Source organism: Pteronotus mesoamericanus, unplaced genomic scaffold (assembly GCF_021234165.1).
Source record: "Pteronotus mesoamericanus isolate MK-2021 breed Mesoamerican mustached bat unplaced genomic scaffold, CSHL_Meso_final scaffold_85, whole genome shotgun sequence".
NCBI lineage: Eukaryota > Metazoa > Chordata > Mammalia > Chiroptera > Mormoopidae > Pteronotus > Pteronotus mesoamericanus.
In genome coordinates, this window is record NW_026555329.1 from 46,707,493 (window position 1) to 46,730,254 (window position 22,762).

Sequence of the window (22,762 nt, forward strand, 5' to 3'; positions counted from 1 at the left end):
TGGCTTAATTTTTTAATCACCTTGAAGATTAAAAAAATATCAGTGCCTGGTCCTGAACCAGAGTTTATGCTTTAATTGGTGTGGGTCAGGAAATAGACACCTGTATCTTTTAAAGCTTGAAGGTGATTATGATGTATAATCAGAGTTAGGAATCATAGCTGAAAACATTTTGGGGGGAACTTTTTATCAGTGGCCATTTCTTTCATGTTCAGCACTTCTACTTTTTTTTTTTAATCTTTTGGATCTTATTTTATAATCCCCATTTTTATTTTACAAATATTATTCCTTCCTTAGAACATTTTAAACATTCATGATTTTAGTAGTTTTTAAGTTTTTACATAATTTGTAACTCCTAAAATGTAAATTCTCTCATTGGTGACATCTAGTGACTGTCATGACAGTGAATTTCCTCACCAGCTTTGTAATTTTTTACTGTAATTTCAACTTACATATATCCCATGCCTTAAAATATGAGGATATCCTAATGGGGTGTTTTTATACTTGTCTGTGCCTGGTCTTGTGGTTTTGACTGGCTACAAGTCAATTTCTATATAACTATATCTGTTCAGAGTTTATATTGCACATACAGCTCAAATTCAGGGTCCGTATCTGGTCACACAGAGACTTAGTGTTCTGAACTCACATATATTGCATATCCATTACCTAGGGCAGGAGGCTAATTTCCAGTCTGGAGGATGAGGATATCTGGGTTTTTATTGGTGGACTTGAAATATATTCCTAGATTCCAGTTCACATGGGCAGCCCAGTTCTGTCTCTTTTGCTGGTATTTCTAATGGTCATCATTAGACCCAATTCCTCGGCAAAGATTTGGCCAGATATCTTTAGCTCCTGTGCATGACTATAGGTTTTTTTTTTTTCTCTCATGTGGGGATTTTCTTTTCTTTCTATTAAGGTAGTATGTGCATTTTTAAATAAAATGTTTATATTATTAAAGTTTTAAATGTAAGGATAATTGCAAAGATAGTACAGAGTTTCTACATACCCTACTCTCATTTCCCCTGTTGTTAACAATTTATATTAGTGTATATTAGTGTTGTACATTTATTATAATTAATGAACTAATATTTATACATTGTTAAATAGCTATAATTTATATTTTATTCAGATTTCCTTACTTTTTACCTATGTCCTTTTCTTGTTCCAGGATCCCATCCAAAATACCACATTACATTCAGTGATCACCTTCTTAGACTACTCTTGGCTGTGAAAGTTCCTAGACATTTCTTATTTTTGATCACCTTGACATTTTTGAGGTGTACTGATCGTATACTTTTATAGAATGTCCTTAGTTGGAATTTGCCTGGCATTTTCCTCATAACTGATGAGGTTATGGGTATTTGGAAGAAAGGCCACAGAGATAGAGGTAGCATATTTATCACATCACATCAAGGGTGCACTTTGTCAGTATGATATATCAGTATTGTGGTTAACCTTGATTTCCTGGTGGAGGTAGTGTCTATTAATTTACCCACTGTAAAGTTACTCTTCTTTTCCCCTTTTGGAAATGAAATCACTATACGAAGTGGATAGGTAGGGAGTGTGGTGTTATGCTTCATCTCATTGAGAGAGGAACATCTTAAATTATTTGGAATTGTGCACAGAAAAGTTTGTCTATTGTTTCCCATTTATTATCTATGGTCTCATGAATATTTTATACTTTGGGTTATAATCCAATGCCATCTTAATAATTTTGTTATTCCAAGTGGAAGCTGTTTCAGTTGGCTGCTGTGTTTCTTTGACACAATCCCATTATTGTGCTTTGTTTTCCGTTTTGAAAAACATTAATCTCTGGCAGCATAAAATGCCCCAGACTCATTTTATATATTCTTTGTCCTAGGCCTAGAATCACTTATTTTCCCAAATATTCCAGGTTTCTTTTATTGGAGAACAATTCAGAAAGCAAGATCTGGGATACTCAATGTGCCTTTAGTTACTGGGGTTTGTTGCTTCTAGGACCCCCCCCCCAGCTAACAGGGAAAGAAAATGTATGTCTATATACTAATAAATGTACATATACATGTCTATAATTATTTCTATATGTATCCATGTCTCTCCATAGTAAGCTAAACATGAGTTCATATTGAATAACTTCAACTCTAATCCATGGCTAAATGTATAATTTCTGCATCATCTTGCATGCCTGTACCTCTTGCCTGACTCCTCCCATCCACTGTCCATTAACTTAATTGAACAATTTCAATATACATATATAGTGGTTTCAGAACGGTTAACCTGTAGCCCCATGTGAAATAATTTTATCAACCCATGTACAGTACAATTTTCTTTGTCTTTAGTCTTACAGTTTCCACTCATATTCAAAGTTACTTAGGTAAGTACTTTCTTCTTATCCACTTCAATAAAGTTAATTCATACATTTATAGTAGAGTTAGATTATTTTTGTGTGTATGCTGAATAAAGTATCTTTATTTTTTATTGTTTATTCTATTACAGTTGTCCCAATTTTTTTTTCTCCCTTTTGTCCCAGTTCCATTTAGGCAACCCCTCTTGCCCACAGTCAATATCCTCTCCATTGTCCATGTCCATGGTCCATTCATACATGTTCCTTGACTAGTCCCTTCCCCTTCTTTCCACCATTCCTTCCTCCCTCTTCTCCTCCCACAGCTATCAGTCTGTTCTATGTTTCCATGTCTCTGGTTCTATTTTTTTGTTAGTTTATTTTTTTTCATTAGATTTCAGTTATAAGTGAGGTCATATTGTATTTGTCCTTTGCAGTGTGGCTTATTTCACTTAGCATAATAGTCTCCAGAACCATCCATGCTATCCTAAATGGTAGGACTTCCTTCTTTCTTTCTGCTTTGTAGTATTCAATTGTGTAAATGTACCAGAGTTTTTAGTCCACTCATCTACTGATGGACACTTAGGTTGTTTCCAACATTTAGCTATTGTAAACAGTGCTGCTATGAACATAGTGGTGCATAAGTTCTTTTGAATTTGTGTTTCAGGATTCTTAAGGTATATACATTTTTAATTTTTTTGAGGAAATCCCATACTGTTTTTCACAATGGCTATACCAGTCTGCCTTCCCACCAACAGTGTACTGGGGTACCCTTTCTCCACATCCTCACAAACACTCTTTGTTTGTTGATTTATTGATAGCTATTCTGAGGTGCTAGGTGATACCTCACTGTGATTTTAATTTGCATCTCTCTGATGGCTAGTAAGGTTGAGTACATTTTCATGTGCCTATGGAATATCTGTATACCCCCCTGGGAGACTTGTCTATTGAGGTCCTTTGCCCTTTTGTTAATTGGATTGTCTTCCAAGTGTTGAGTCATATGAATTGTTTATATATTTTGGAGATTAAACTCTTGTCTGGTGTATCATTGGCAAATATGTTTGCCATACAGTTGGTTCCCTTTTTATGTTGATGATGGCTTCTTTAGCTTTGCAGAAACTTTTAAATTTGATGCAGTCCAATTTGTTTCTTTCTTTATTTTTCCTGCTCTGGGAGATATATTAGCAAAAATATTGCTACGTGGCATGCTTAAAATTTCACTGCCTATGTTTTCCACTAGGACTGTTATGGTATCATGATGTATATTTAAGTCCTTTATCCATTTTGGTTTTATTCTGGTGTATGGTGTAAGTTTGTGGTTTAGTTTCATTTATTTTTTTGGCATGTACCAGTCCAGTTCTCCCAACACCATTTACTGAAGAGACTGTTTTTACTCCATTGCATGTTTATGCCCCTTTTGTCAAATATTAATTGACTATGGAGACATGGGTTTATTTCTAGGATCTCTATTGTGTTCCATTGATCTATATGACTGTTCTTATGCCAGTACCAGACTGTCTTGATTACAGTGGCCTTGTAGTATAGTTTAGTATTAGGTATTGTGATTCCTTCAACTTTGTTCTTTCTCAAGATTGCTGAGACTCTTCAGTGATTTTTTTTGGGGGGGTTTCACATAAATTTTTGGAATATATTTATCCTAGATCTGTGAAATATGTCATTCATATTTCAATAGGAATTGCATTGAATCTATAAATTGCTTTGGGTAGTATGGACATTTTATTGATGTTGATTCTTCCAATCCACGAACACAGTACATGCTCCATTTATTTGTATCTTCATTAATTTCTTTCTTCAGTGTTCTATAGTTTTCCAAGTACAGGTCTTATACCTCCTTGGTTACATTTATTCCTAAGTACTTTACTTTTCTTGTTGCTGTAGTACGTAGGATTTTTTCTTTTCTCTTTCTGATACTTTATTATTAGAGTAGCAGAATACCATTAATTTCTGAATATTGCTTTTGAATCCTGAAAATTTGCTGAACTCAACCTACTAAGTCAAGTAGTATTTTTGTGGAGACTCTAGGGTTTTACATGTACACAGTCATGTCATCTGCAAATAGTGACCATATTACTACCCCCTTTCCAATTTGGATAGTTTTTATGTCCTTTTCTTGTTTGAAAACTGTGGCTAAAAGTTCTAGTACTATGTTGAATAAGAGTGCTAAAAGCAGACACACTTGTCCTCTTCCTGGTCTTAAGGGAAATGCTTTTAGTTTTTGCCCATTCAGTATGATATGAGCAGTAGGTTTCTCATATGGATTTTATTAGGTTGAGATATGCTCTCTCTATTTCCATTTTGCTGTTTTCTTTTCATCATAAATAAGTGCTGGATTTTGTCAAATGCTTTTTCAGCATCTATTGGTATGATCATGTGATTTTGGATTTTCATTTTCTTTATGTGAAATGTTATGTTTATTGATTTACAAATATCATACCATCCTTGCATCCTTGGGATAAATTCCACTTGAACATGATGTATGATGTGTTTGATGTATTGCTGGATCTGGACTACCAGCATTTTGTGAGGATTTTAGCATCTGTATTCATCAGAGATATTGGCTTGTAATTTTCTTTCTTTGTTGTGTCTTTTCCCGGTTTTGGAACTAGGATAATACTGCCCTCACAAAGAGTTTGGCAGTCTTCCTTCTCTTGAAGTTTTTTGGAATAGTTTGAGAATACTAGGTGTTAGTTTTATTTGAATGTTTGGTAAAATTTGCCCGTGAAGCCATCCAGTCCAGGGCATTTTTGTGCCTGGAGGCATTTTTCTCCCCAAACTATAAATATATAAATTTTATTAGTAATTCTAATTTTATGATATTTTAATTGTTACTTTATTGCAGTTGTCCCAATTTTCCGCCTTTGCTTTCCTCTGCCCTTTGCGTTCCCCTTCCACAGTAAACTTTCACTCTCTTGTCCATGTCCATGAGTCATTCATATGTGCTCTTTAACTAGCCCCTTCCCATTATTTCCATTGTTAGATCCCTCACTCCTCCCTTCAGGTCACTATCAGCCTGTTCCATGTTTCCATGACTGTGGTTCTATTTTGATCATTAGTTTACTTTGTTCATTAGATACCTCTTATAAGTGAGATCATATGGTATTTGTTTTTTACTAACTGGCTTATCATAATATTCTCCAGTTCCATCCATGCTGTTTCAAAAAGTAGGAGTTCCTTCTTTCTTTCTACTACATAGCATTCCATTGTGTCTATAATTACTGCTTCAATTTTGCTGGTAATTATTGGCCTGTTCAGGCTTTCTGTTTTTCTTGATTCAGTTTTGAGAGATTGTATATTTCTAGAAATTTGTTCATTTTTCCTAGGTTGTCCAACTTCTTGGAATATATTTGTTCATAATAATTTCTTATAATCCTTTGTGTTTCTGTGGTATCAGTTGTTTCTTCTCTTTTGTTTCTGATTTTTTTAATTAGGTACTCTCTCTTTTTTTCTTGAGGAGTCTGGTTAAATATTTATCAATTTTGTTTATGTTTTTAAAAAATCAGTTCCAGCGTTCATTAATTCTTTGAAATTTTTTAGTCTCTATGTCATTTATTTCAGCTCTAATATTGATTATTTTATTCTTCTACATGAGCTGGGCTTTGTTTGTAGTTGTTTCTCTAGTTATTTTAGATGTAGGGCTAGGTTATTTTTGATTTTTCTATCTTTTTAGAGAGTCCTGTATTGCTATGAACTTTCCTCTCAAGGCTGCCTTTGCTGTGACCCATAGATTTGGGGTTATTGTGTGTTCATTTTCATTTGTTTCCAGATACTCTTTTTATTTACTCCTTGATCTCATTGTTAACCCATTCCTTATTTAATAGCATGTTATTCAGTTTCCATGTATTTAATGTTTCTGAGTTTTTTCCTTGAGGCTGGTTTCTAGTTTCAAGCCATTGTGATCCATGAAGATTCTTGATAAAATTTAAGTTTTCTTAAATTTGTTTGGGCTTGTTTGTGTCCTACCATGTGGTCTATCTTTGAAAATATTCCATATGCATTTTAATAGAATGCGTACTTTGCTTCTTTGAGGTATAATGTTCTGTATCAATTAAATCAAATTGATCTAGGGTATTATTCAATGCCACAATATCTTTGTTGATTGCTTGTTTGGAACATATATCCATTGTTGACATTGGAGTGTTAAAACCCCTTACAATGACTGCTTTGTGGTTGATCTCCTTTAAGTTCTCCAAGATTTTCCTTATTTATTTAGGAAATAAATAATTTGGATTCATATATGTTTACAAAGGTTATATCTGCTTGTATGACCACTCTCTTTAGCAGCATGGAGTGACGTTCTTTATCTCTTATTACGGCCTTTGAAGTCTATTCTGTCTGATATAAGTATTGCTACCCCAGCCTCCTTTGCTCTTATTCATTTTCTTGGAATATTATTCCCTTCTTTCATTTTGAGACTGTGTAGGTATTTTGTTCTCAGTTGGGTCCCTTGTAGACAGCATATATACAGATTTTCTTTTCTTATTCATTCAGCTACCCTAAGACATTTAATTGATGCATTTATTCCATTTACATTAAAGGTTATTATTGATAGGTACTTGTTCATTGTCATTCTAACCTTAGTACATGTGTTCTTCTCTCTTTATCTCTCCTTTTTCTTCTTAAAGCAGTTCCTTTAGCATCTCTTGTAGCGCTGTCTTGATGGACTCTTTTAGCCTTTTGTCAGGGAAGCTCCTCATTTAACCTATTTTAAATAAGAGCCTTGCTGGACAGAAGAATTTTGGTTGCAGGTCTTTGCTTTCCATTCCTTGAAAACTTTTGTGCTTATCCATTCAGGCTTGCAGTGTTTCTGTTGAGAAATCAGCTGATAGCGTTATCCAGCCACCTTGTATGTTACTAGCTGTTTCTCCCTTGCTGCCTTTAAGATTCTCTTTGTTTTTAAAATTTGCCATTTTAATTGTGGTGTGTCTTGGAATGGGCTTCTTTGTGTTATTCTTGTTTGGTATTCTCTGTGCTTCCTGGACTTGCATGACATTTTCTTTTACCAAGTTAGGTAAATTTTCTGTCCTTATTTTTTCAAATATATATTCTTCCCCTTGCACAATTTCTTCTCCTTGTGATACTTCTGTGATGTGTCGTTAGAGTTTATGTTGTCCTGATACTCCCTTACTATCTTCATTCTTTTTGTATCTTTTTTAATTTTGTTGCCATAACCGGGTGTTTTTCTCTACCTCATCTTCTAGCTCTCTATTTCAGTCCTGGCTTCATCTAGCCTGTTTTAAATTCCTTCTAGTGTATTCTTCACTTCTGATTTTGTATTCTTCATTTCCTCCTGGTTCTTACTCACAGTGTCTATGTCCTTTTTCATGCTGCTGTAATTCCCCATAAGTTCCTTGTAGGTCCCATAAAGTTTCTTGTGGTTCTCACTGAGCCTCTTCAGCATCCTTATAACCATTATTTTGAATTTTATGTCTGATAGATTGCTTGCCTCAAATTCATTTAGCTTTTTCTGGGGCTTCCTATTGTTCCTTTGATTGGGAACAACTATTTCTTTGTCTCCTCATTTTAGGTCACTCTTTTTGTTTGTTTCTCCATAACATATTTTTCTGCCTTGACTGCCTGTCTCCATCAGGTGGCCTCCTGTGGTAGGAGCTCTGTGGAACTCAGTGGTGCAGTCTCTTTGATCACCTCATCTTAATGCTGTAGGGATGTCCTTTATTCAATCTATGGGGGCTCTCTTGTTGTATTTGAGCTTTGTTTATGGATGGCTTAATCATTGTTGGATTCTCCCTTGCAGTTGGCTGATTGAGAGTCGTGACACCACCATTTTTTGTATGCTGGGGGTTGTACAGGTGCTGGCAGAACTTAGTAAAGCCACCCAGTACACCAAACACACAACAGCAATAATGCACCCCCATCCCCGGCAGCAATATCAATAGAAACTGAGCAAAGACTAATAAAGCTGGAAAGATATTAAGAATATTATGAGATATGAAAAATATTATAAGGTGACTAAAAGAGAGGAAAATTATTTTGAGAGGTAAGGGAGAAGAGAAATAATAAGAGTAGGAAATAGAAACAAGGTGAAAAAAAGGGAGAAAATAGAATTTCAACAGCAAGAAGAAAAGGAAAAGGTAATGGCAAATGGGGTAGGAAAAGGGAAAGTAAAAGATGAAGGTTAAAATAAAATTTAAAAAATAGAAAGAGAAAAGATAGCAGAAGAGTGAATGGGAGTCACGCGGATCACCTCCCAAGACCAAACTGGAATTGCGACTGAATAGTGAAGAAATCACCTGGAAAACAATGGAACAATAGAGGGAAAGGAGCCTAAGAGGTGCAGACAGACAGTGAAATCAACTTTCACCCATCCTAAAAGGTGAGAAGTGCAGCGGAGGCTCAAGAGGGTGGGCTGGGCACCCACGGGCACCAGCACCAGAGGGACATTGAAATGGCCAGCTGGATCCCCCTGAGAAGAACAGGGTCTGAAGCATGAACGGGGACCCCTAGACTACAGCAGCTGAAACCAGGAAAACGCACAGACAAAACGCAACCTTGAAAAGCTTAGGGGTGCTCTCTGCCATAGACAGGTGGCTGGAGATGCAAAGAGATATTTAAAGGGCCAATGCAAAAATTTGCAGCAACAGCCACCTTCCTTGACCTCTGTGTAGAGGTGGCAGGAGAGTGGGCTGGTGCCTGAGGAAAGATTGGTGAGGAAAACTTTGTGAAGAGAACTGAGGCGGTGGCCAGCAGAGCTCCAGTCATAACTCACCTCCCACTCTGCAGCTACCACCTCGCCCAAGCATAAGAGAATCAATTAATCTGCCTTTTGTGTGCTCTGTACACAGCTTGTGCTTATTTGGGCTAGGGGCTGAGTGCAGACTGGCTGAAAGAAATAGAGGATCCCTGGCCAAAGGGGACACACAGCTGCATAGAAACCCTTGAGGAGAGACTGAAGATGGAGGGGTTGGGGAAAGAACTGGAGAATTATCTGAGATCCCTGGAGCAGAGTCCCTCCCCATTCCATTGTCCCCATTTGCACAAGCAGGCCACGCCCCCAAAGAGGCAGAAGCGGGTGCGGAAGCCAAAAGGCTTGCAATTACTGTCTGCAGAAATAGTGGATCCCTAGCCAAATTGGTCACAGAGCTGCACAGAGACCCTGGAGGAGAGACTGGAGACAGATTTAACCAGAGAGTCCCAGAGCTGACTTCTTCCCATTTCCATAGTCTCCATTTTGTGAGGGCAGGCCATGCCACCAAAGAGCGAAAAGCAAGGAAAGCACATACTAGAAGTCCCTAAACTGACAAGTGCCAGGCGCATACAGGGCTGCAGTGGAACACGCAAGGTTGGGAAAGTACGCCAGTCCTGGCTGAGGCAAGGACACCACCCACCCAGGCCAGGGAGCACGCGCACTGTGTTGGTAGGGGATTCTGCCCTGCAGGGAGCCCGATCAAGTGAGCCAACGTGAGAGTGTATAGCGATCCACAGAAATAGTGGATCCCTGGCCAAAGGGGTCACAGAGCGGCCCAAAACCGGAGTCCGACACAGACAATAGATTCGCGGAAGGCTCAAACAAATGACCCAAGGTCAGATAGAGTCAACACCTGACATCATCAGAGGCAGACCCAGAAAGAAAAGTAAAGAAAAATAAATAAATAAATAAATAAGATGTGCCTACTATCATAGAAGTTTAATACACAAAGATAGGAAATCTAGATGGATCAATTGAAGCAGAGGGGAAAAAAAGAAGGACGCTCACAAATAATGGGAAGAAAAAGGAGTTGCCCCAGCCCCAAAATGAAGGGAAAGGAAGAATGCTCACAGAGAGAACTAAATGAAAGAGAAGCAAGGAAACTATCAGATATTGAATTCAAAACAATGGTTCTAAGGAAGCTCAGTGAGCTCAGCCAGCTCAAAGATTACTATGAGAAACTGCAGAGAAACTATCAGGATCATACAGGAAACTATATCAACCTGGAAAAGGACATAGAAACTATCAAGAAGACACAAGAGGATATGAAGATTATCATTTCTCAATTGAAGAACACAGTAGAAGGAATCAAAAGCAGTCTAGACGAGGCTGAGGATCGAATCAGTGAGATGGAGGACAAGGTAGAAAGAACAAGAAATGTAAAAATGGCTCAAAAAGAATGAAGAGGCACTTAGGGAAATGCAGGAAAACCTGAAACACAATAATATCTGCATAATAGGGATACCAGAAAGAGAAGAAGAGGAGTAAAGGATAGAGAACCTCTTTGAAAAAGTAATGATAGAAAATTACACACTTTGAGGAGAGGAAGTGTCTCATGGATCCAGGAAGCACTGAGGGTCCCATTCAAGAGGGATTCAAGGAGGGCCACTCCAAGACACATCATCATTAAAATGGCAACTATCAAAGACAAAGAGAGAATCCTCAAGGCAGCAAGGGAGAAGGAGAAAGTAACATACAAGGGGGCCCCAATACAGCTGGAGTTGACTTCTCAACAGAAACACTACAAGCCAGAAGGGAATGGCAACAAATATTCCAAGTCATGAAAAGCAAGGGCCTATAACCAAGGCTGCTCTACCCAGCAAGTCTCTCAAATAAAATAGAAGGAGAAATAAGGAGTTTCCCAGACAAAAGAAGGATAAAAGAATATGTGTCCACCAAATCAGCATTATAAGATATACTCAAGGGACTGGTCCAAAAAGATGAAGAAAAAGAGTGAGAAGAAGCAAAACACAGGTACAAAGAGAAGAAATGAATAGGTTTTTATCAGTAATAACTCAGTGTAAATGGACTAAGTGTTCCAATCAAGAGACACAGGGTAGCTGAATGGATAAGAAAACATGACCTACACATATGCAGCCTACAAGAGACCCACCTCAGAGCAAAAGACCTATGCAGATTGAAAGTAAAAGGATGGAAAAAAATATTCCAGGCAAATGGGCAAGAGAAGAAAGCAGGCGTTGCAAAACTTATATCAGAAGAAAATAGATTTCAAAACAAAGGCCATATAAAAAGCCCCAGAAGGACACTTTGTAATATGTAAAGGAAGAATCATTCAAGAAGACATAAACATTGTAAACTTATATGCACCCAACATAGGAACAACCAAATATATAAGGAATATCTTGGACAACATCAAAAATGATATAGACAGTGACACACTGATAGTAGGAGATTTCAACACCCCACTGTCAAAAAAGGACAGATCTTCCAAACAAAACATCAACAGGGATTTTGTGGAGCTGAATGATGCACTGAATCAAGTAGACAACTGACATATATAGAACCTTACATCCCAAAGAAGAAAAATATACATTCTTTTCAAATGCTCATGACAGTTTTTCAAAGATAGACCACATGATAGGACACAAAGCAAGCCTCAGCAAATTCAGGAAAATTGAAATAATACCAAGCTTTTTCTTGGACCACAAGGACTTGAAGCATGAAATGAACCTCAAAGACAAACTTCAAACACTTCCAAACTCATGGAGACTGAACAGTACACTATTAAACAATGAATGGGTCAATAATGAGATAAGAGAAGAAATCCAAAAATTTCGGGAAACAAATGAAAATGAACATACAACAATCCAAAACCTATAGGACACAGCAAAGGCCGTCCTGAGAGGGAAGTTCATAGCAATACAGGCTTATGTAAAAAAGATAGAAACATTTCCAAGAAAAGATCTAACATTACAACTTCAAGAATTGGAGAAACAACAACAAATAAATCCCAGAGCAAGTAGAAGGAAGGAAATAGTCAAGATTAGAGCAGAACTGAATGACATAGAAACGAAAAGAACAATTCAGAGGATCAACCAATCCAGAAGCTGGTTCTTTGAAAAGATAAATAAAATTGACAAGCCTTTAAGCAGACTCATCCAGAAAAAAAGGGAGAGGACCCAAATTAATAATATCAGAAATGAAAGAGGAGAAGGAACAACTGGTGCCACAGCAATACAAAAGATTGTCAGAAACAACTATGAACAATTATATGCCAAGAAATTTGAAAACCTTGATGAAATGGACACATTTCTAGAAAAGTATAATCTTCCAACACTGAAGGAAGAAGAAACAGAAAGTTTGAAAAGACTCATAACAGCTGGGGAAATTGAGGCAGTACTCAAGAAACTCCCTCCACACAAAAGCCCTGGGCTGGACAGTTTCATAGGAGAATTTTACAAAACATTTAAGGAAGAGGTAACCCCTGTCCTTCTCTGACTATTCCAAAAAACCTAAGAGGAGGGAAGACTGAAATACTATTTTTATGAGGTCAGATCACCCTAATCTCAAAACCAGAAAGAGACCCTATAAAAAAAGGGAACTAGAGGCCAATTTCGCAGATAAACATAGATACTAAAATACTCCACAATATATTTGACAATTACACCCAGCAATACATTCAAAAGATTATCCACCATGATCAAGTGGGATTCATCCTACAGATGATGGGATGGTTGAATATATGCAAGTCAATAAACATAATACATCACATAAATAAAAGAAAAGACAAAAACCACCACATCATCTTGATAGACGCAGAAAAAGCATTCTATATGGTACAGCACTTATTTATGATTAAAACACTCAGCAAAATGAGAATAAGTGGGGCATTCTTCAACGTAGTAAAAGCCATATATGAAAAACCTACAGCCAACATCATACTTAATGGGCAAAAACTAAAAGCTTTCCCACTAAGATTGGGAAAACGACAAGTATATCTGCTTTCACCACTTCTACTCAACATGGTATTGGAAGGCCTAGCCAGATTGTTCAGACAAGAAAAAGAAATAAAAGGCATCCAAATAGTAAAGGAGGAAGTGAAACTATCATTGTTCGCAGATGAAATGATAGTGTACATAGAAAACCCTTTATAGACTCCACCAAAAAACTCCTCAACCTAATAAGTGAATTTGGCAAAACAGCAGGATACAAAGTCAATATTCAGAAATCAAAGACATTTTTGTACACCAGCAATGCAATAGAAGATGAATTAAGCAGAAAAAAAAAATACCATTTGATATAGCAAGAAGAAAAATAAAGTACCTAGGAATGAATTTAACCAAGGAGGTAAAACACCTGTATGCAGAAATCTATACAACTTTGAAGAAAGAAATTAAGGAAGACACAGATAAATGGAAGCATTTACCATGCTCATGGATTGGAATAATTAATATCATCAAAATGTCCATACTACCCAAAGCAATTTATAGATTCAATGCAATTCTTATTAAGCTACCAATAATGTATTTCACAGAAATAGAACAGACATTTCAAAAATTTATATGGAACCATAAATGACCCTGAAGAGCCACAGCAATTTTGGAAAGAAAAACAAAGAATAAGGGATCCCAATACTGGACATCAAACTATATTAGGAAGCCACTATACTCAAAACAATCTGGTACTGGCACAAAAACTGACCCATAGACCAATGGAACAGAATAGAAAGCCCAGAAATAAGCCCAGGTCTATATGGGCAACTAATATTTGACAAAGGGGGCAGAAGCATAAAATGGAGCAATAATAGCCTCTTCAACAAATGGTGTTGGGAGAGCTGGACGGCTACATGCAAAAAATTGAAATTGGATCATCAGCTGACGCCATACACAAAAATAAACTCAAGATGGATAAAAGACTTAAATAGAAGTCGCAACACCATCAAAGTCCTAGAGGAGAACATCGGCAGGAAACTCTCAGATATCCTGCGCAGCAATTTTTTCACCGATACGTCTCCTAAAGCAAGGGACATAAAGGAAAGAATAAACAAGTGGGACCTCATCAAAATAAGAAGCTTCTGCATGGCTAAAGATATCATCAGCAAAATGAAAAGGGAGCCAACCGTATGGGAAAATATATTTTCTAATGATACATCAGATAGAGGTTTGATCTTCAAGATATATAAAGAACTCACTCAACTCTACTCCTAGATGACAAACAAACCAATCAAAAAATGAGCAAAGGACCTGGGCAGACGCTTTTCCAAGGAGGAGATACAGAGGGCCCAGAGACATTTGAAAGGATGCTCAGCATCACTAGCTCTCAGCAAATGCAGATCAAAAACACAATGGGATACCACTCACACTGGTCATAATATCCATCATAAACAGATGAACAAACAACCATGTGCTGACGAGGCTGTGGAAAAATCAGAACACTAGTACACTGTTGGTTGGAATGCAGACTGGTGCAGCCATTGTGGATAGCAGTGTGGAATTTCCCCATAAAGCTGAAAATGGAACTGCCTTTTGATCCAGTGATTTCCCTGCTAGGACTCTACCCTAAGAATACCAAAACGCCAATTCAAAAGAACCTATGCTCCCCAATGTTCTTAGCAGCATAATTTACAATAACCAAGTGTTGGAAGCAGCCTAAATGCCCAGCAATAGATGATTGGATCAAAAAATTATGGTACATTTACACAATGGAATACTACGCAGCAGAAAGAAAAAAAAAAAAGAACTACTAAATTCGTGAAGCATGGATGGTATTAGAGACTGTTATGCTAAGAGAAATAAACCTGGGGATGAAAGACAAATACCGTATGATTTCACCTATAGGTGGAACCTAACCAACAAAACTGAGATGGAAGGAAAATAAGACCAGCAACACTGAGAGGAAAAGAAACTGACAGATATAAGAGGGAAGGAGGCAGGGGTGGGCAGGGAAAAGGAAGGGAAGGGCCAAGTCAAAGAACATATAGCAAGAAGTCATGGATAAAACCAATGTGTGGAAGGATAGAGGGAGAGAGCTGGGGGAGGGTCCGGGGAAAGTGGTGGGGGAACGAGAGACAAATGTATTTGGAAAAATAAATAAATTAATTAAAAAAATAAAATTTCAAAAATAACAAACCAATAGGAATAAAATTGAAGATAAATCACAACAGGGTCAATAATGACAGATAAGCAAAGATTAATGGAGGTGAAAAGGGAATAATAATATTATGTAAAAGTGAGAGCATTAGGTGTCTTCAGTAAAGAAAAATGACTTTGAGGGAATTGGGGGAGGAGAAATAATAATAATGAGGAATGGAATTCAGGATAAGAGATGGAAAAATAAAATTACAGACTAAAATAAGCAAGGACCAGTGGCAAAATGTAGTAAGATAAGAGGAGAGTAATGGATGAGATATAAAATTTCAAAGAAAGTGAACAAAAGAACAAACTGAGGAAGCACAGCAACAACCACAACATCCATGCCAAACAAGCAAATATTTATAAAGGAGGAAAGAAAATAAGAATACTATTGGAAAGGGAAAAATAATGTTAGCTAGCAGAAAGAAAAAATGACTTTGAGAAGCTAGAGCAAGGAGAAATAGTAAGAGTGTGGAATAGGAGTAAGGCATAGAAAGGGGGAAAGTATAATTTAAAACAAAAATAATAAAGGTCAGGAGGAAGGCAAAATGGAGTAAGATAAGGGAAGGGTACAATGTGAGATTTGAAATAAAAATAAAATTAAAACATAAAAATATTAATAAAAAGGATAAAAATAGACAAAAATAGTGAATTATTTGGAATATAATTGAAGAAAAAGAAATCTTGAAAGGCTATGTGAGAGAAAAAGATAATACAAATTCAGAAGGAGAACGAGGTGGAATTCATCTCAGCAGAGTTTGGTGTTTGTCTTCTATCTTCTTCTAGGTCCACCTCTGGCTTTTTATCAGCTCAAGGTAGAGGATTGGGTCATCCAACTTCTGGCAGCACTGCATGTATCACTTTCTTCTGCTTCTAGAGTAAGCTTTTACTGTGATCAGCAGGTGAACCTCTGGATCTCCCCTGAGATGTACTCATCTGTCTTCTGGGAACACTGTAGATGTGTTTTCCCTGCCCCTCTACCTGTCTTGGTCCTTATCAGCTTGTTTCTAATATATAGTTTCTGATGAACTAGCTGTCCATTTCAAGAGAGGGGCCAATCAGTGTTAGAGAGTCATCTCTTTCCTGCTTGGTGCTGTTGGCAGCTCTTTGCATGAGCTGAGTCTGAGAAGAGCCTTCATTCCCCCTTGCTGCACTGATTTCTGATCTCCCTGCATTGCTGGCCTCAATGGTATAGGGCCCTAGGAACCAGTGTATTTTGTCTCCCTGAGAGAGATACAAAATGGGTCCTTTGGCATTTATCTTCCTGCCTTTCTCCTGTGGATATGCACCCTGCAGGGGGTTCTTGATCTCATCCTGCCTTTTTTTTTCCCTAGAGCTTCTCCATTGGATGTGGTGCTTGCAATCCTGCAGGTGGTTGGGGCTGGGTACTCTTTCCATTCCCAGAGTTTTGAACTCTTCTGGGGAAAGGGGCCTTGCCCAGCTATAAGTAATCTCAGGCACTCAACTCCTGCCTGTCCACTTCCCAGCCCACAGCCCTCATAGCCCCTGATCCTTTTGACACCTCTCTTTGGCACTGTCCCTTTTTGCATTTAGCATTGCAGCTATGGATGTCCTTCTCCCTGTGTGTGTGTAGCCTATATCTCCCTGACTTCATATATACTCTCAAGTCACTCCTGGCCTGGATCCAGGGATTCCCTACCTTGGGAGTGGAGGGATCCTCAAAGCTACAATTTCTGACTAGTTTCTTCATTGCTGTACACACCACACATAGGTTATTTCCCCCTCAATGTATAAAATGTCCTTACTGCCCATTGTGAAAGACCTTCTACACTCCTTGGCTTCCACACTTCATATCAGCTAAGATTTTGTTGATTGTTCAGGTTGTTGGAAGATCAGCAGAGATTCCAAGTTTGGAGTAAGAGCAAGGGGCTCAGTTTCCAACTACTTGGCCATTACCTTCCTAAAATCTCTAGATTCTTTTGCCACAATCTGCATTCAATTCCTGAGATCATAGATCTCCTAAATGATTTTTAAAAAAATTTGCATACCAAAGATTCATTCTGTACTGTTAAGTTTTTTAGGTTTGACAAATTTATAGAGTCAAGTATCAACTACACTGTCATACAAAATAGTTTCCCATTCTAAAGAATTCTTTGTGCTTTAACTATTCAACCTTTTTTTCTACCTAAGCTTCCACTACTGATCTGTTTATTGTGTCTATAATTTTTCAGAATGTCACATAAATAGAATCATGCAGAATGTATCCTTCTCAGAGTGGCTTTTTCTCACTTAGTAGTATGCATTTAAGATTCATTCATATTTTTGTAACTTAATATACAAACAAAAATATATTTATTGATAAATAGTATTCTATTGTATGAATACAGTGCAGTTAATTTTCCATTAACTTATTAAAGAACATTTTTGTTCCCTTCCAGTTTTGGGGAATTATATATAAAGCTGCTATAAACATCTGTATGCAGGCTTTTGTCAGTATGTATCAAATGTTTATATGTTTTAAAATTGATATAGGCACATATTTGTTTTGATAAAATTTTTATGTGAGTTTGTGAAATTTTATTCTATGTTCAACCTAACATCTTGATACAGAAACCCCTGGAAATTAGGTCAATTCAGATCTTGAAATCTTAAAACAGCTCCATGGTCCATAACTAATTGGACCTACAGTAACCGAGAATAAACAGTTTATATGTGGAGAGCTACAGGCAGGGATTGAAGTTGCCATGTTGCCCCCCCATTTAAGCATGGTTATTTTGAGCAAACGAATTTGCATGCGGACAAGGCAGCTGCTTAGTGAGAGAATTATAGACACACAAAGAGAAGCGTGGCAGAGGGAGAAAGGAGTAGAGAAGGTATCTTTGTCTCAGTTCTGTTTAGCTTTCCAATTTTCACATTATTTCCTGTGGTATACTGGTATCCTTTCTGTTTGTTTCTATGAGATTCCTTTTCACTTGTTTGGTAATCTTTCTTTTTACTCAAGCTAGCTTGTGTTCTTTGCAGCCAAAAAATAAAGCAAAACAAAACCTTGAAAAAATAATTCTGCTGGTTGTGTTTTTGAGAGAGAAAGAGAGAAAGATTTACTAGACCAACAAATCCCCAAACCCTTACCAGTTTCTGCTTATGATTAGAGCTACCCTACCATGTCCCTGAGACAAGCTCAGGAGATAGCTCCAGGGACTCCAGGAACACACAATAAAAAATGATAACAATGGCCTCAATGATATTTTTTATCTTGCTATCTAGATCAGATATTTTTGTATCTCAAGAAGCTGATTCATATACTTGCTAAGCTTTCCTTCCTCTGACCTCAAATTAGTTCTGTTAGAACTTCCAAGGACAGGGAACACTTTTCCAAGAACTCAGCACACCGCTGTATAAGATCAACAGGAGTGAGCAGCAAAAACCAACAAAAGGAAACAAAAGGAAAAAAAAATTTCCTCCTACAGTAATCTCCAACTCCTAAACATATCCTACTCTTTTTCTATTTTGTGTTATCATTTTATTTTCTCTTGTGGAACAACTAACATAAAGTAGGCTGATCTTAAGGGTACAGCTTGGTGAGATTTTGTATACAATAATGTTATAACCATGCAGAAGACTTAGAAAATCATCATTACCCCATAAACTTCTCTGAACTTCATGTAAATGGAATCCCATGTATGTAAGATATTGATATGAATCTATATTGTTGCATATATCAGTAGCTTGTTATAATTTTGTTGGCTGTGTAGTATTCTGCTATATGAACTACCACAATATATTTATTCCTTCTTTTGTTATTGTACATTTGACTATGAATAAAATCATTCTGAGTACTAATATGTCAGTCTGTTTTGTATGTATATGCAATAATTTCTTCTGTATTATTAGTGGAATTGTTGGGACATAAGGTAAGTGCATGTTTAGTTTAGTGTAAAACAGTTTTCCAAAGTGGTTGCACCAGTTTACATTCAACCATTGATGAATGAATGTTCCAACTGATTCCCAACTTTGCCAGTATTGATACTGTCTCTTTAATTTTAAATATTCTAGTAGTTGTGTAGTGGTATTTTTTGTCTTTTGTCCTTGACTCATGCCATCACATTCTTCCTTCTAAGACTTAGTTGTTCTTCAGAAAGTAGCTAGTTTGGCAAAAAGGATTCTCCTATGATTAATAAGTGGCTTCCTGAAGTAGGCATTGGAAAGAGAGCCATGACTTATTAATGATTTACCAGGTCAAAAGGAAAATCTTTGGAATACATGAAAAATAATTATTGTCTTGAGATTAAAATATGCCACTAACAAACTGTGAGAAGTCATGATATGATCTGTTCTTTTCTCCTTTCATGTGTTAAAGCATATAATCAGCTCTAAATCTATGAGATATTGAGTTAATAGACACCTCAGGATATAGTCTATACTGTAGAGATTGAATAATAAATAAATGAATAAAGAGTGACCCCTGCCATTCTCAGGACAATTATTGAAAATATATAATGTAATGGTCACTCATTATCTCTTGATTCTCCATATTAAATCTTCCTGTTGGTAGAGCAAATTTTCTCTATTGAACACAATACTTCCAGAATGAAGCTGGAATATTCAGAGGTAAATGGAATGTAATCAAATACAACTAATGAAGTTACTGCAATTTTAATAATTAAGTTTAAAAATATATATTAAGGTCCTCCTCTTGCACCTAATCACGTGTTTCTACCCTATGGAAGATTCGATGGACATGGTCATGAGCACTCTCAGGCCCCAGAACTAACTTTTTGGTTGTGAACTCAAGGTCAATAAAGATTATCACTTTAAGGTGTATAATGAAAATGAACACCAATTATGTTTACAAATGGTCAGGTTAGGGGTTCGTACAAAGGATGGGTTGACCACTGTTGAAGCAGAAGCAATGAATTATGACAGCAGTCCAATTAAAGTAATACTGGCAACTTGGAAATGTTTGTGTAGCCATCAGTTTCCTTTAGTGACTTTGATATAACACCACCTGTGGTCTTATGTTTGAAATGTGGTTCAAGGCCTGTACATATAAGCAGATAGCACTTAGTAGCTGTGGAGGAAGATATAGAGTCAGAAGATGAAGAGGAGGGAAATGTAAAAATCCTAGGTATGTCTGGGAAGCATTCTGCCTGGAAATGGTAGCAAGGTTCCACAGAAAAGAAAAGTAAAACTTGCCGCTAATGAAGATGATGAAGATGACAATGAGAACAATGGTGATGATGAAGACATGGCTTCTACAACGTCTCAAAAGAAAAAAGAACCCCGAAAAAGAAAAATTATGGATGAAGGAAGATTATTCAGTGAAAAGTGGACAGATGACTACATTTTTTTGTCAAAGCAAATAGTAAGGCACTCTGTTTAATTTGTAGGGAATTTGTGCAAGTTTCTAAAGACTATAATTTGAAAAGGCATTATATGCAAAAACATGCTGCCAAATTCAATGTATATGAAGGATTGTGTTGTAAAGACAAAATAGTAGAACTGAAAAAAAGGCTGTGATCTCAAGAAACATTTTTTCAAAAAGTTACAACTCAGGAAGATTCCATCATAAAAGCTAATTATGGTTGTGAAATGCATCATTGATATTTTAATAGAGATGGCATTGAATCTATACATTGCTTTGGGTAGTATGGACATTTTGATGATATTAATTCTTCCAATCCATGAACACAGTATATGCTTCCATTTATTTGTGTCTTCCTTAATTTCTTTCTTCAGTGTTGTATAGTTTTCTGCATATAGGTCTTTTACTTCCTTGGTTAAATTTATTCCTATATACTTTATTTTTCTTGTTGCTATACCCTTTGTGACAGCATGGATAGAACTAGAGAGCATAATGCTAAGCAAAATAAGCCAGGGGGCAAAAGACAAATACCATATGATCTCACCTGTAAGTGGAACCTAACCAACAAAACAAACAAGCAAGGAAAAATATAACCAGCAACATTGGAAGAAAAAAGAAACCAACAGAGTCAAGAGGGAAGGAGAGAGGGGTGAGTGGGGAAAGGGAAGGGAAAGTCAAGGAACATGTATAAAGGACCCATGGACAAAGCCAAAGTGAGGAAGGATTGAGGGAGAGAGGTGGAGGCTGGGGGCAAGGGAAAGTGGTGGCAAGAATGTGGAGACAGATATATTTGAACAAAAAATAAAAACTGGTTGTGTGATAGCATATTTAATAGCAAAAAAATCAAAACCATTTACTGATGGTGAGTTTATTAAGCAATGTATAGAAAGTGTGACAGATATAATTTGCCCTGAAAAAAAGGAGGATATTTCTAGAATCAATTTGTCTCACCAGACAATATCCAGGAATATTGAATAAATTGGAAAATCTATCAAAAGAAGCTTAGAGAGTAAAGCTGTTAATTTTAAATTTTATGCTTTGGCGTTGTTTGATAGCACTGATGATATGGATACGGCTCAATTTGCCATTTTTATTAGAGGTATTGATGATGAATATAATGTCACTGAAGAAATGGCCTCTTTAGTGCTATTAAAAGGCACAACTAAATAAAAAGATTTATATGAAACAGTGAAAAATGTGTTAAAGCAATTTTCTTTGTCCATTTTCAACATATCATGTATAGTTACTGATGGTGCCCCAGCAATGGTAGGTAAAAGAAAAAGACTTGTGAAATTAATAGAAGACAAAGAAATTGCTGCCCAAAACTCACATTTATTGAAGTATCGTTGCATAGTACATCAAGAAAATTTATGTACAAAAGCTTTAAAAATGGATAATATCATGCAAATCATCATCAAGACCGTGAATTTTATGATCCATGGGATTGAATCATTGCCAAATCCAGGAATTTCTTAAAAGTATTGATGCTGACTTTAGTGACATTATTTTTGGGGGGGAGTACAATGACTAAGTTGGAGCCAAATGTTGAAAAGATTTTATGATTTGCAACACATTACCAAGTAGTTTATGGTATCAGAGAACAAGTTTGCGCCAGAACTCCACTATGAAAATTGGTATACAGATTTAGCATTTTTAGTGGATTTAACCACTCATTTAAATGAGTTAAACATTCATTTTCAAGGTGAAAAACCTGCTTATCATTACTATGTTTCAAACCATAACAGCATTTCAAATGAAACTGAAATTATGGCAAGCTCAAATTAAGGCAAACAATTTTATGTATTTTGACATGTTGGCTAACCACAGTCCTGTAAACAGCAAAAACTATACAGCCTTGTTTTTCAATCTGATACAAGAATTTGAAAACAGGTTTCAAGATTTCTGGGAAAATATACAATATTTTGTTATATTTGTGACTCTATATTTATTTGACATAAATTCGTTACTTGCCAATTTTCAAATGGAATGTGTAAAGCTGCAATCTGACATTCAACTTGAAAAATTTGATCATGTTCCTTTACTGGACTCTCATAGGTCCCATCTTCCCAGAGACATATAACTCCTGTTTCACAATCATGCTTTATTAATGTCATCACTGCTTGATAGCACCAACATTTGCAAGCAACTACTTTCAAGAATGAAACACATTAAGAGTAAAATTAGAACTGAAATATCTGATAAGAACCTTGAAAACATATTGAAAATTGCAACTACTTCTATCAAACCAGATATTTATGCACTAGTTTCACAAGGATAATGTCAAACATCTCACTAGTTTTATGTTG

General features: G+C 36.6%; 1 pseudogene; it reads left to right on the top strand.

Moving 5' to 3' along the window:
• Nucleotides 1-19,814: 19,814 nt before the first annotated feature.
• LOC129063177 (nucleophosmin-like) lies at nucleotides 19,815-20,474 on the top strand (annotated as a pseudogene).
• Nucleotides 20,475-22,762: the final 2,288 nt, after the last annotated feature.